Genomic DNA, 15,798 nt, shown 5'->3' on the forward strand with positions numbered 1-15,798 from the left:
CTAATTTCGTGAACCTATAAATAAATTAAATTTTAGATATCTATACTACTCCTATTAAGCCTATAACATAGGCGTCCACAGTGCCCCCGCCACCCACCCACGTGCCCGCTGCACGAACCACAACCCGCCCCAGACAGCAGCGCGCAGCCCCACCGCAACCATCCTGCCCCCACCAGCCACGAAACAGCCATCTCCAGAACCCATAACCGCACAAACCTCGTAGTCGTCGCTCAGGGACGGGTCCAGCGGCTCGGTCTTCACCCCCGCCGTGGCCGCCTTGGAGCCCAAGGAGAACTCCAGGCCACCGCCGTTGGCGTCGTTCCGTTGGCGCAGCGCGTGACCCGGGCCGGCGCAGAGCATGGCGATGGCGAGGAGGCCGACGAGCAGCACGAGGTACGACGGCTTCTGCCCCATGGCTTCTTCTACCACTGAAATGGCTGTCGCACGATTTTTCCGATTTCTTAAAGCATGGTTGGAGAGCAGTTTGGTTGGATCATGGTGACCTCCATCTCCTCCTCGGTCGCCAGCTCGCCACCATCGCCTCCCGGTCGGCCGCGCCACCTCCCGGAAGGTATGACAACAGTCGAAACCTTTTTCTTTTCATTCCTGCCGTAGACTGCTTCCTGCGCTCGCCTTATCTCTTGCTGTCGTTAGAACCGATCCTAATTCCATTCCTGTGATCCGGTGGTTTTGGTCATTAGATGGTTTCATTTTGTCATTTGTTCGGCCTACTCAGCCCATTACACGTGAGTGACTACTTTCCCCATCCGAGTTCGCGTTTCATATCGCTGGGCGCTGGCAGCCGCCGTGTCTCTCCTCTTCATCCACCTCGCGCGGAGTTCCGCAGCGGCACAGCTCGAAATTCCTGCCCTCTCGCCATCAAATCATGCGAAGGATTTGCTAAACAGGCCATCCATGTTTTCGTCATCTGTCAGTGTCAGGTACTTGCAAATTTTCTAGAAACCTTCTTTAGAGATCCGACTGCACTGCCATCCGTCTCAGCGCCCCCAACTTATGGACCAGGGGACCTGCTTTGCAGCAGAGATTTGTTCTGTGTTTTTTCTGCCAGTAGTCACCCGGCAGCTAAATCTTTTGAGGTTGAGTTACTATGGTCTTTGGCATTTCGTAGTTGCCTATTTCATTGATATGCGAGATGCACGATAGCACATTACGTAGTTCTTGAAGGTGATAGGAATAAGGTTTTAACTTAATGAAGAAAAAAATGGTAAACTTTATCAAGCTAATGGAATTGTGGAACAAGGAATATAATAGTCATACACATTTGCCAGAACTTATCCTTGCAGATTGAGCCTAAACTGTAAACTTTATCTCGGCAACTTCCAGTTTTCAGGCATGAATTATGGGCACGCAGTCTATCAATATCCCGCAACTGATCGGATCAGAAATTTTGTCAGAGAGTTTTAGATTCAGATATTTCATTACAGGAGAGTTATTTTAGTATTTCACAGACTGTCAAAATTTAAATGTATACAACTGATAGATGTACTGTTTTTTTGGTTCTGCCTTCGGTTAAGTGTTGTTATTTGTGCTTTTCCTGGCCACTAATGTTATTCCATTCTATTTTGATAGCAGTACTGATTTAACCAAAATTTATGATTAAACTCTCTCGATCTACTATATTACTTGGGTGCATACAACTGATAGATGTACTGATTTATTTTATTCTGCTCTCCACAGGTTTTGTTCCTAAAAAAGGACTGTTAACACTTTCCATAAGGCTCCTTTTTATTTACTAGGTAAATCTATAATGCACTATTATGTTTATGATTTTGTCAGAGACTTTTACATGTTAGAGAGTTTTAGATTTAGAGATTTCATCACAGCTCGGTTATCTAAGTATCTGCCTTCGGCTATCTATTAATTTGGTGATGATTTCAATCTGAGTTCTTTCAAAAGCTTTTAATTTCCAATCATATGTATGGTGGTTGTCCAATAATTAGCTGCTCTGTCAAATACAGCGTGACATTCATTTGCTATTGTTAGGTGCAAGAAAAATCCATTACAATGAAAGCAGACTATTCCTTTTCTTATTGCTTTACCGAGAACTTAGATAACATGTATTTTTATGAATAAGTATATATTATGGCTTTGTCATGTTGTCTGAACTATCTTTATTCTATCTAAACACTATTTAGACGGTCTAAACAATAATCATTGTGCACTACCATTTAATTAAATAAGTTGTATACTGATTTGAATGTTTTTGTTCTGCTCTCCACAGGTTTTCTTTCTGAAAAGGGACTGTTAACACTTTCTATAAGGCTTCTTTTCATTCACCAGGTAAACCTAAAATGCACTGTTATGTTTATGGTTTATATTTTCTTCACTGATATCAGTAGCACTTAATCAGTGGTAACAGTAACAACTTATTCAACACTAGGACTTCAAAACTATAAAACACAAAACTATAAACTAACTAGCGAACTTTGCTTTGTTATGGTGTGATGTGGTGCTTTAAATGCCTTCGGTGGGTGTTAGCTAGAGATAACAATATCATAATCATTGAAACTATGTTGCTTTATAGTTCAGTTCACAATTGTTGTTTGATAATGTATATGTCTCACACACAGTCCTAATTGGTTTGACAACATCTATTGTCTTCTCAATCACACCTCTCTTGATGGTCAATCTGGTTAACTGGATGAGCACATATAAAGGACTACCGATTGTCTACCCTCTTTTATTATTGTTTATTGATGTGTTCATGTTTTGTAGGGCACTGTTCTTGTTATGGATCAGCTGGGATACAATGTTGATCGCACACCATTCACGAACATCTCAAACACCATCATTACAGGTAAAGTTTAGTACATGCGTGTCGAAATGTAGTAGGTACGGACACTAATCCACAAAGTTACATTGTAGGTAATCAAAATGAATCGAACTCGCTTGGACCAATTGTTGATGCTAGGGAACGTAAGAGGCAAAGGGATAGGGAAAGATATGCCACGATGACTGTTGAACAAAAGAATGAGAAAAATAGGAAGCGTCGTGAAGCGCGCCAAAGGAATAAAGGACTACCGATAAAAACACAATCATCCATAGGTGATGAAAGTTAAATTTCTAATTCTAAATTTTATACCTACATGTCTGTACTATACAAAGTTGTCGTGTAGCCTTTTATAAATGGATGATATATAAATAAGACATTAATATGGACAAGTCATGTGAGGTGGTTAACTTTAAAATACATGGGGATGTCCATCTCGGTTTAGGTATATGATCATTTTACCAATATTTGAACAGATCCTCTTATGAATGAGTGAGTACCTATTAATCCTATTTTTGTTTTCACCATGTTTCGCAGATAGCTTTCCAGATGACTGTAGCACCATTGATTTAAAATATTTGTCAACACAAGGCATTGCAGGTATATAACAATCACATTTTTGTCACTTTAGCACCACCTATTATGTATCTCTTTACTTATGCTAAAATGTTAAATGTAGGTGGAGACGAACAAGTAAACGTGGATCTAGATGATGATAGCGATTGGTTGCATAGAAATGAGACATTCCAGGTAAACAACATTGTCGCAAGTAATGACCTTCTGACAACAGGTACATGACTGTTCACTTGACTACATATGCAAAAAACAATGGGTTTCAAAACATTGAACGTAGACATGCATTTATTCCAGGTTGTGTGCATGAAAGTGTTGATAACACACCTAATCATACTATGAAAAGGGCCGCCTACTTTAGTGAGCGGTACAAAAACTTAACTCCCATCGAGAGGGAGTCTAGGCGTGAACACCTTAGGTTGTATAATAAGACACCAAAACGGAAAGATGCAAAGACAGAGTACGGCAGAAAACGTAGAGCACTGCAATCTGCCACTTTGAATCAGGAGTCCATCGCCATGGAGGACCCAACATATACCCCTGAGGTTGGACGTCATAGAACAGATGCAACACAACCGTATGGATCCTCAGTTACCACTTGCGACTGGGTTATCCCTGAATTCGTCGGGACACCTTTCCTGCCAACTTCAATACAAATCGAGGATGTTGGTTCACTCACTATGTCTACTGAGCCACTAAGTCGTAAACATCATGTGCTATCTGGGGCAAGACCAGCTATCTTAGGTAGTCGAAACCAACAATTTGAAGCCGCCATTTCAAGGAACGTGGCTACGGTGACTGAGGATACAATCAGTGACGCCGTGGAAGGGGACGATTGGACACAACCCCATACGACTACAGAGATCCACAACAATGGTAATTTCTAACCAATTTTAAATCAATCTTGCACGGTGACGATAGCATGTATTCTTACTAAACGTGTGTTTCCATCAGTACAATGTACGAATCCATGCCAAGGTGCTACCTTGGCAACAAATGTGAGTGAAGGCATGGCTGAACAAAGAGTGCAGCATACACATACGAAGCCAAAGGTCATTTCCGATGGTAATTGTTAAAAACTTTGTTCACACCACATATTTCCCCACCCTAGAAGTCAAACCTCATATTTTCACGAATAGGTGACGATGATGAGGGTGTCATATTCGAAGAGGATGATGATGATAACGATGGATACCTATTCGCTGGGCAATGTACGTACATGGATTTACATGTTGCTACCATGGTTTATATAGATACACATGTCTTAATCGTTGTTTTCTAAAAAAATATTAGATGATGAGACCGACGAGGACATCAAGATTGATGGTACTCAAGAAGAATCTATTGACACTGATTTGCCAGACACGTACAACAAGGTGTACAGTAACGTGCCTGAAGAAACACATATGCTGAAGTCTGTTCCCAACTGCGGTTATTGCAATGCGAAGAAGTTTGAGTATGAGCCACCTAGATTTTGCTGTCGTGGTGGGAAGGTTGAGCTAGCCCCACTGGAGACCCCTCCACAACTCCGGAGGTTGTGGGATAGTGCAGACTCTGATGCTAGGCACTTTCGTGATAACATCAGGTTTTTTAATGGCCATTTCTCTTTCACTTCGTTGTACTGTTGCCTTGATAGTATGACAACTAATGTTAGGGATTCTGGTATATACACATTCCGAGCACAAGGCATGATGTATCACAATATCAAGTCATTCGGTAGGGAAGGTGGGGCGGAGCATAAACACCTTGAACTTTACTTTTACGATGATGATCCCAATCTCGAGCATCGGTACCGTATGTGCCGCGAAGAACATCAACAGAAAGACAAAGATGTTATTAAACAGATAGTTTCCATACTCCGTGAAAATCCATACTCTGAACATCTTAGAAGCATGGGTCATGTTGAGAACCTTGATGACTATCGTATCACATTGAACCTTGATCAATCGTTGAACCAGAAGACATATAACACACCTATCACTTCAGAGGTCGCTGCTGTATGGATCGAGGGGAGCGAACGGCGAGGCCAGTTCAACAAGAGTGTTATGCTACATGGGAAGGATAGGTCAAGCCATGGTATCCGCTCATACCATGGATGCTACGATGCACTATCGTATCCACTGTTCTTTCCTAGAGGTGAACTTGGATGGCATGCAAATATACCAAAGGTTGGTGTATCCATGGGCGAAGTGGATGCATACCGTGCGACGCATAGGGCAAGTAATGCAAACGATGAAGATGCAGGTTAGTTATTTCTTTGTAATTTCTTACGTAACACATTGTTAAAGTATCCTTTCGACATCACTAAATAATCAATCCTTGTGTATGCAGAATCTCCTAATCATCTATGTGTGTCCGTACGTGACTATTACTGCTACAAATTCCAGATTCGTCCAGGGGTATTCAATCCAATACTTCATGGTAAACGTCTTTTCCAGCAGTTCGCAGTTGACACATACATCAAGATTGAGAGCTCCCGTTTAGATTTCATTCGTAAGAACCAGGATCGGTTACGGGCAGACCTATACCAGGGTTTGGTGGATACTATGTTAGATGGCGATATAAGAGCAGAAAAGGTTGGGAAGCGAACTGTGCTGTCGTCGTCGTTTATTGGCGGTCCTCGTGACATGAGACGTCGGTATATGGATGCTATGGCTCTGGTGCGGAAGTTTGGGAAACCAGACATCTTTCTTACCATGACATGTAACCCTAACTGGGATGAGATAAGGAGGGAGCTTCTCTCTGGGCAGACACCACAAGATCGTTCGGATCTTGTAGTGCGTGTCTTTCATGCGAAGCTACAGGAGTTAAAGTATAGGCTGACTAAACAAGATATTCTCGGTAAGGTTCGTGCTTACGTCTATGTCGTCGAGTTTCAAAAGAGGGGTTTGCCCCATGCCCATTTTTTACTAATCATGCAGAGGAAGTACAAGCTCACATGCCCTGAGCAGTATGACCTTTTGATCTCAGCCGAGATCCCAGACAAAAAGTACCATGAACTACGAAAGATGGTTATCAAGCATATGATGCATGGTCCATGCGGGTCGCTAAACCCTAACTGTCCATGCACTAAGGGTCGTGCATCATGCAAGAATCATTACCCTCGGCCTTTCAGTGATGCAACTTTGCAAGGGAAGGATTCATATCCTGTTTACAGACGTCGTGATGATGGGCGTAAGGAAAAGGTTCGAGGGTGCGAGTTGGACAATAGATGGGTTGTCCCTTACAATCCTTACCTCCTTCGCCTCTTCAACTGTCACATCAATGTTGAGGCGTGCGGGAGCATCAAGGCTGTTAAATATTTGTTCAAGTACATATACAAAGGCCATGATCGTGCGTCTGTTGTTATGAGAGATGCGAGCAAGACAGATGATGATGTAGATGAGATCAAGCAGTACAGAGATGCAAGGTGGGTGACCCCGCCAGAAGCCTTATGGAGGATATACGGCTTTGAGCTTAGTCAGAACTCTCCACCTGTGATGCAGCTGCAGCTCCATCTTCCAAACATGCACATGGTGGCGTTTCATGATCGGCAAATGGTCCAGCGAGTTGTAAACCGTCTAGGTGCTGATAGGTCAATGCTCACAGCATATTTTGAGGCAAATAGGCTACACGAAGAGGCTCCGGGCATCCTATATTGTGACTTCCCTGAGTGGTTCACTTGGCAGAGTGGTAAGGGCAAAGTATGGCAACGGAGGAAACGAGATACGGGTGGACAAGTCGGTAGAATAGTCTCTGCTCATCCAGCCGAGGGGGAGCGCTACTATCTTCGTGTTCTCCTAAACCACGTGGCTGGCGCCATCTCCTATGTGGATCTAAGGACAGTAGATGGTGTCACGCTACCGACTTTTCGTGAGGCGGCAGAGAGAAGGGGACTGCTTGAGTCGGACAACACACTGGATGAGTGTCTCACTGAACGTGCTCTTTTCCAGATGCCATCGGCGCTGCGACGACTTTTTGCCACAATACTGGTGTACTGTGAGCCAAGCGATGTGGCGGTACTCTGGCGGAAACACCTAGATGCTATGTCAGAGGACTATCAACGTAGGAGTGAGAGCAAAACTCATGTTGAGCAGATGGTATTGATTGACATTAGGAACATGCTGCAGTCAATGGGAAAGGACATAAAGACATTCCCACTTCCTCCTATCATTGACACTTATGACGATGCTATAGGTACTGCTAGGGAGGTTTACGAGGAGGAAAGTATCGAACCGACAGTGGCAGATGTGGCTCTCAAAGAGACTCTTAACGAGGAACAGAGAGCCGCCTATGATAAGATTATGTCTGCTGTTGACACTGATCAGGGTGGATTGTTCTTTGTGGATGGACCTGGTGGCACTGGAAAGACTTATCTATACAGAGTGTTGCTTGCGACGCTACGCAGCCAGAACAAGATTGCGGTGGCAACAGCTACATCTGGCGTTGCTGCTTCCATAATGCCTGGAGGAAGAACTGCCCATTCACGCTTCAAGATACCTCTTACTATTGATGATGGCGCTGTATGTAGCTTCACGAAGCAGAGTGGAACCGCAGAGTTGCTACGGAAAGCATCTCTCATTATCTGGGACGAGGCTTCTATGACTAAGAGACAAGCTGTGGAGGCACTAGACAATAGCATGCGCGATATAATGGGTCGGCCTGGATTGCCATTCGGTGGTAAAACCATTGTCTTCGGTGGGGATTTCAGACAAGTCTTGCCTGTTGTTCGTAAAGGTTCAAGGGCTCAAGTAGTCGCTTCTTCTCTACGGATGTCTTACCTATGGGAGTCCATGTCCCACTTAAAGCTTGTTAGCAATATGAGGGCAAAAAACGACCCTTGGTTTGCAGAGTTTTTGCTACGCATAGGTGGTGGAACTGAGGTCACGAATAGAGATGGTGACATCCGTCTTCCTGGCGAGGTATGTGTGCCTTATAGTGGGAGTGACAGTGATCTTGACAATCTAATAGACTACGTGTTCCCAAATCTCAATGAAAATATATCAGATTCCACCTACATTACTTCACGAGTGATACTATCAACGCGAAACGATTGGGTGGATATGATAAATGTTAAGATGATCGATCGTTTTCAAGGTGCACATACGGTGTACCATAGTTTCGATAGCGCCATGGATGATCCCCATAACTATTACCCACCTGAGTTCCTAAACACACTAACGCCTAATGGGCTGCCCCCGCATGTTTTGAAGCTCAAGATTGGATGCCCTGTTATATTGCTTCGGAATATAGACCCTGCGAATGGACTTTGCAACGGTACCAGGCTGGTGGTTCGTGGTTTCCAAAGAAATAGCATTGACGCAGAAATTGTACTGGGTCAGCATGCTGGAAAACGGATTTTCCTGCCACGTATACCTCTTTGTCCCTCTGATGATGAGATGTTCCCTTTCCAGTTCAAAAGGAAGCAGTTTCCTATACGTCTTAGTTTTGCAATGACTGTTAACAAAGCACAGGGTCAGACTATTCCCAATGTTGGTGTGTACTTGCCCGAATCAGTGTTCTCTCATGGCCAATTATATGTTGCTCTATCTAGAGCGACAGCCCGATCGAACATAAAGATCCTTGTCATCCCAGCCGTCGATGGAAATAAGAGGTCGAGGAAGGGTGTACGAAAGAACCCCACAGTAGATTGTGGGACATACACCAAGAACATCGTCTACAAGGAGGTCCTAACAAATTAGCGGAAATCTTCACAAACAACAGAAGAGTGATTTACACAAACAATAACACAACCCAGACCCACAGTAAGTCTGTCAAAACTCAATTGTTTTTTTGACATGTGCAAGTAATTTATTTGTTCAGATATTTAATGATTTGAGTTTCTGTTTCAGTTAGAGATTTCTAGCATGGCTGACACAAGTAACCATGGATCCCTCATTGATGAATGGTTGCCGACCCTACACCAAGCCCAAAGAACTCTCATGTCATGCTGAATGAAAAATTCAGCTCTCGCTCAATATCTGGTCTTTTTAGTGAACATGGAACCAATAAGCCCCACGATCAATCTGAAAAAGCAGAGAAGTTGTGAATTCTGCTTTTCTTTACAATAAAATGGTATGTGATATTTCCTTAATTGATTTCTTGTGCTCTCAAGATTTATTTGTTACACTGTTATCCAATGTTGAAATAACTCATAATTAGAGCAAGCACTAAAGACTTTCATATGCAATTTTCAGACATGAATTTGGTACACTATGGAAGAAATTAATTGGTTATGATTTATTTTGTTTAATTGTTATTCACAGTGATTTGATATATGGAAACATTTGCACGATTTTGTCTACGTTTGCATACACCTATTATATTCATACTTCTCACTAACGATGATGAAAATTTGGTCTTCCACCTTTTCCTTTCTAATATTTCTGTCTATAGGGGATATAACAGCTTTAAGCACAATGAGAAATGAGTCCATCATTAGTGAGATCCAAGCCCAGCTAAAGCACAAGAATGTCACAGTGGATGTCAAAGCAAATTCAGACCCTCATGTAAGTTTCTTCTAAATTTGTTCATGTCTTATTCAAGCCTTATTATGTTAAGGTTCTTGTTTAACTGCCTGGAATTAAATAAATTGTTCTATGCATATGATTGATTTTAGATTAGTCCTATTCAGCTCTCAACTACAGTCACAGTCGAGGAACTTGGTTTACCAGGCTTGAAAAACATAATGGCCATTTCTTATCCACATCAAGCATTTGGGAGGGTATGCTTCTTCACCTTTTCTAGATTGGTTGAATATCTATTTCATTGTTTTTACTAATTTATCTACATTGTGGTTGTAGTTTGGAATCCAGTACTTGCGTAATTATGTTGGTATCAATGTCAGTTCTTCCATGAACACAAAACCTTCGGTTAACCTTGATACTCGCTCAAGGTTAACAAGCCCACATCTAGACCACCAGCAAATTGTGAAATTGATGTTTAACGCTACTTCATTATAGGGTAAGAACTACTCCCATTTTCACAAGTTTCTGATTTTTTTCATTATCATGATATTACAAAAATCAATGCCTCCTATGCCATGCAATCCCAAACGTGAGGAGTGATACTCGCTCCAGTCTGAACTGAACCCTAAAGATGCTGGGCATCATCATGAAGTCGAAGGAAGCGTTGTCATTTTTTTTGCCAGTTGGCTATGATTTTTCTTGTTGCACTTAAGTCGGAGCTGGCGGCGGAGGTGTACGCTAAGCAGAAGGTGGATGACCAGTGGGCACTGCACGTGTCGCACCACACATCGGACATCCTCCACTGCTGGATGGAGCAGAGCTGGCTGCCCACCTCCACGGTGGTGCAGGCTGGCACCACGCCGCAGCCCAACAAGCGATGCCTAGATCTAGAGCAAGATGAAGGCGGATGACACGTTCCAGCAGAAATCCATGGGTCCTACTACCTTTCTCTACATCAAGTTCTTCAGGAGGAACCTTGCTTTTGACACCAGGAATGTTGTAAGCATTACAGTATGCAATCAGTTCCTTCTTTATTACCATATATATGAACTTAGAACCATGATACAGTCTCTAATCGCACCAGGCGTTAGTTCTACCTGATGACCATGGTCATTTTAGTACAAAATTTGCAGGACCATGACAAGGATGTATCAACAGATTTCAAATGATTAATCAAATGAAGAACATACATTTCTTTTATAGGTGTTCCTTTTTGCCAACTCGAAATGCAAGTGTTACTTCCACAACTGCCTGAAGTCTACAAAGCTTACCTAGACAGCAATGCACAGGAAGCAACAACTTTCTTAAGAGTGTCATTCGTTATTTTCTCTTATAAAGATTCCACGTTTTGTTAGTTAGATTACCTGCAACTTTTTTGTATTAGCAAAATACAAGTCTTATTAAACTATTATAGTTAGTTGTCTTCTCAATCATGTGATTGTTGCATCCTTCTTAATCTTACACTTCGCCATTATCTTTGTATTGAACTATTTGACGCATGACATCTAATAAGATGTTTGCAAAACAATTATTTTTACCATGCTCATATTGGTGTTGGAAATCTGTAACTCACATGTATTTGACATTTTTTTCTCTGTAGGATATCCATGTTGAAGTTGTCAAGAAGAGGCACTATCCCACCAAGAAGCCATACTCCAGGTCAATTGGGGGTGCTTCCTTGGAAGTGATCTAGAAGAATAGAGCCGAGAAGCCAGATGTCCGCGGTGCTGTTAGAGAAGCTGCTCTTCGGTATGTTTGCCAAATGTTTAATAAAGCCATCATTTGTGCCTGTGATAGTGATAACCTGGTATAACCAATATAATCGGCTTTGTACTCTCAAATAATTTTCATGTGTTGTCTTATGTGTATTGTGCCATTGCTAACCTCACTAAATGAGCATGAACATCAGAACATGGCATACATTTCTTTGTTTCATATTGTTCAAATTAAACCTTATTCCTCGACATATCTATACTACTCTATTAAGATGACAGTGTCAGCGTCCACAAGGAAATGACCCCGCCTACCCCAATCCGCCCACAACCGCGAGGCCCCGCCCCGCCGTAATTCCCTCCTACGCTCGCGCCGCGGCCGCGGTCACCATAACCCTCTCCCCTCTCCACGTCCACCGCTGCCCCCACCCAACAGCCACCGTCCAGCCCCCTCCTTGCCCTCCATCTGTGACCGCCCAATCTCTAAGGAATGGATCGCGACAGGCCACCGCTCGCCATGGGGTGCTCGTGGCTGTGAACGAATGCCAACTTGCAGAACCAGGGCTCTTCGATTCGGTCCTTGGCGCCGGATCCAATTCTTGTCAGGTGATACAGTCCTCCTCCTTCATTTCCCCCTCGGTTTTGTTGCTGGATGAACCCTAAATTCATTGGATCCAAGTATATCAAGGCGTATTTGTGATGTATGGAGTAGATCTGCTTTCAAGATTTAGTTCTGATGGCCTCTACTGCTATTTCTATGTCGAACTGAAGCCGGTGCTAGCTGCCGGCCGGCGGCGCGCGCGGCGTCAGGAGGGCAGCTCCAGCTGCCACGCGCTCAATATATTGATTCAGCTTTTCCTTGTTCTGCTCAACAATGGCTAGATCGTCAATAATTGGTTTAGTTGGCATGTAGTAAATAGGTGGTTCAGCTTTTGTCCTGCCAACATAAGGGGGTAATGAGATAGAGTCAAACATGGAACAGATATTGTTCATCAGTATACAATGTAAATAGATATACTAATGGTTATCAAACATCAAGTCTGCATAATTAGAATGTATCTTCCCTCAATTTAATTGTCAATATGGACACTTTTGGACCAGAAATAAAAATAACCTGCAGAACACAGAAAATAACAGATCATTCAAACAAGATAGTAGAATTACTGCACAAACATGGGAAACAGCTTATGTAAAGAAAACGGGGGTTCCAATTTTTGGGTCTAACTCAAAATGAAGAATGATGCAAAGCAGCAAACCTACCTTAAGAAATTGGACAACCTTTTATGGTGCTCAGTCCACTGAATGTACAACAGCTCCAACCTGTTTTCTTCCGCCTTAGTAGCTACATGAGCGCGAAGCGTCTAAAAAAGAGCATCAAGGATTGTATAATTCCAAAGTAAATATCAATTGAAATGTGTGGTACAAAATTGACGGAGAGAGATTCACTACACGCGCTCAATATATTTACTACACGCCTTAACGACGACGAAGAGAGATTCAGAGATGGGGGTAGAAAATTGACGCACAGCTCACAGGCGAGGCGTGATGGATTGAGCGGAAAGGTGGAGTAGGAGCAGGCGCTGTGTAGTGTGCGTGTGTGGCTCATTGCACCATCGTCATTGCCTCCATGCTCATTTTCATTTTTAGCATATAGATCCTCCATCACTCTATAATTGATAATTGAAGTATACTCCAATTCCAATCACTCTATTTTTTTATTGTTTAATAAATCATCATTCAATATGAGCAAGGAGGCTAAGCGACATACTAGCCCAAATAATGTGTGCTTTAATTATTCATCCAACAACACACCACTAGCACTTCCAGTCCTTTCATACAAGATGTTGTTTATTTTGTAGGTGGTCCTTTTGTGCTTTCCCTTGCACACAAACACAAAGTGAACTTTCTTCTGTGATCAGGTAACATATCCGTCTTTTACTTCAGCTGGTATGTTCACAATCAACTTTTCAGAATAGTTTGTAAAAATATATTCACATGTCCATTTTTCATTGGATGTTGGTCTCTCCCAGATAGCCCAAATAGGTCCATACCGATTGTCTCTCCTTGATATCTGTATTTTATAATTTTATTTGTTTTATGGATCAATGTTCTTGTCATCATAGAGTGTGGTCTAATATTGCATTACAGTGACTTTTCTGTTTGAAGTCATCTAAGAATCAAGGAGTCACTCCAAAGAATAAATCCTTAAGGTTTTTTGGTTAGCCTTCAAAGGTTGCTGTTTAAATCTATAAACAGGAAATATAAATGAATCTAAAAAGTCATTTTTAAAAGACTGCTATTTCAATCTATAAACAGGAAACATAATGCAATTTTATGTTTTAGTTTTAGATAATTTAGTTGGAGCCTTACATTAAGAACCTATTTGGAATTAGGGTTTTCAAGATAGTTAAAAATCAGTATAAAATAGATACAGAGAGTACTTATAAAACAATTGACTATAAAGAGTACTTATCCAATGTTGGTGGTGGCTCCCATCTGATTAGGATCTAAACAAGGAGTAAATGAGACAAACATTACCACTATATTTTGCAGAGAGGCTCTATCTGCTAAAAATGAAAATGTCATGGGTGAAACCAGTCCCAAAACCAGATTAAGACACTTGCCCAACTCTGCAGATACCATAATTATTTGGCCTCTGAAATCTAAGTTCAAATAGCAACAATTGTATTAATGGCTTCAAACATTCAGAATCAAATATACGTCGAACTGTAACTTTTTGCCATTCTATTATACAAATTGGCGGACTTATATTGCTCTTCCTCCTTCCTAGCCTGAGAGAAGGCAGACTGTCTCTCTCTGGACACAACCAGCAAACTATTCAACCTCCAATCCGGCCGCTTCGGTCGAAATCATGAGTCTTCCCTTGGCTTGGAATGAATCCTGTATGTGGGGGGAATAAGAGAATTCCTAGGGATCCTCGTAGTAGTGAGATTGCATTGTTCGAAGACGCATGTTCCTCTATTTCTTCTAATCTAAAGAGGTCATTCTTTAGTGTGGCGTGGGTTCTCCCAATGTTGCCAAAGTCTTTCTACGATAGGATGTATGAACTTGTAGTTTGTCTATTATTAATTGTCTTGTGCCTAAGTACTGGGAATGGTATCTACTATGAATGGTTTTTGTGCTCAGACTTCTCATGAACCGACTCCTATTTTTCACTCAAAATAACCACCATTAAGGAAACAGACACATCAACTGATTGCTACTATTTTTAGGCTGCTATTTTAAAGCTGCCATTTGCATTCAATTTTGGTCAACATTATGAACTGACAGCAAAAAACTGCTATTGCCAGGTTCCTATTTTGAAGCAATTTTAGCCACCATTGTAAACTGCCTGCTGCTTGGTTTTGCTACTTGCAAATAGCATTCTTATGAACTGGCTGTTTCCACCCGTTCACTTAATATGTGCATTATTTCTAGCTTTTAATGTTGATAGGATATGATAGGTGACACATTGATGTTGTGCGGTGACAGATTAGAGACGTGAAAGAAATAGAATGAGCAGGGTACTTAGGTACTTGCCTACCTGTTCCATTGCGCGTAGAATGAGAAATAGTTCCTATAGTGTTAGCGTCCACATAACCACCATTCTGAAGGAAACAGACACATCAACTGATTGCTGCTATTTTTAGGCTGCCATTTGCATTCAATTTTAGTCAACATTATGAACTGGCAGCAAAACAAAGCTGCTATTGTCAGGTTGCTATTTTGAAGCAATTTTAGCCACCATTGTAAACTGCCTGCTGCTTGGTTTTGCTACTTGCAAATAGCATTCTTATGAACCGGCTATTTCCACCCGTTCACTCAATATGTGCATTACTTCTAGCTTTTAATGTTGATAGGATATGATAGGTGACACATTGATGTTGTGCGGTGACAGATTAGAGACGTGAAAGAAATAGCATGAGCAAGGTACTTAGGTACTTGCCTACCTGTTCCATTGCGCGTAGAATGAGAAATAATTCCTATATTGTTAGCGTCCACACAACGAAATGCCCCCGCCTTCCCCCAGCTCGCACAGCCGTGCTTCGCCACTACGGTCGCTGATGGCGCCCATCCTCCAAGCCCAACGATGGCGCGGATCTCGCCTCCAAACGCGGATCTCGGCCACGACACAGACGCAAATCCCAGTAGGCTAGCCTCCGCACGGCCATTGTAATTGAATTGTTGTCTGATAGCATGAACCAATTGTCCATTAAGAATGAGAATCAGTTGGTAAGTTTCTTGATATTTTGTCTGTGTCTGATGTGAAGACCTT

The 15,798-nt window shown here is 42.1% G+C and overlaps 3 long non-coding RNA genes across 3 annotated transcripts; 2 read left to right on the forward strand and 1 right to left on the reverse strand.

Annotated features, from left to right (window-relative positions):
• The first annotated feature begins 3,543 nt into the window (after positions 1-3,543).
• On the forward strand, positions 3,544-10,070 carry LOC103626204 (uncharacterized). Its single transcript, XR_002261908.1, has 4 exons — positions 3,544-3,581; positions 9,196-9,418; positions 9,740-9,852; positions 9,963-10,070. It is a non-coding gene; the product is annotated as an uncharacterized lncRNA (long non-coding RNA).
• On the forward strand, positions 4,340-4,723 carry LOC109939452 (uncharacterized). The gene is made up of 3 exons (XR_002261909.1): positions 4,340-4,429; positions 4,504-4,575; positions 4,658-4,723. It is a non-coding gene; the product is annotated as an uncharacterized lncRNA (long non-coding RNA).
• A 2,535-nt stretch (positions 10,071-12,605) lies between the features above and the next one.
• Positions 12,606-12,857, reverse strand: LOC109939453 (uncharacterized). Its single transcript, XR_002261910.1, has 2 exons — positions 12,783-12,857; positions 12,606-12,636 (listed from the first exon to the last, which is right to left on the reverse strand). It is a non-coding gene; the product is annotated as an uncharacterized lncRNA (long non-coding RNA).
• Positions 12,858-15,798: the final 2,941 nt, after the last annotated feature.

This window comes from Zea mays, chromosome 5 (genome assembly GCF_902167145.1).
Source record: "Zea mays cultivar B73 chromosome 5, Zm-B73-REFERENCE-NAM-5.0, whole genome shotgun sequence".
Lineage (NCBI taxonomy): Eukaryota > Viridiplantae > Streptophyta > Magnoliopsida > Poales > Poaceae > Zea > Zea mays.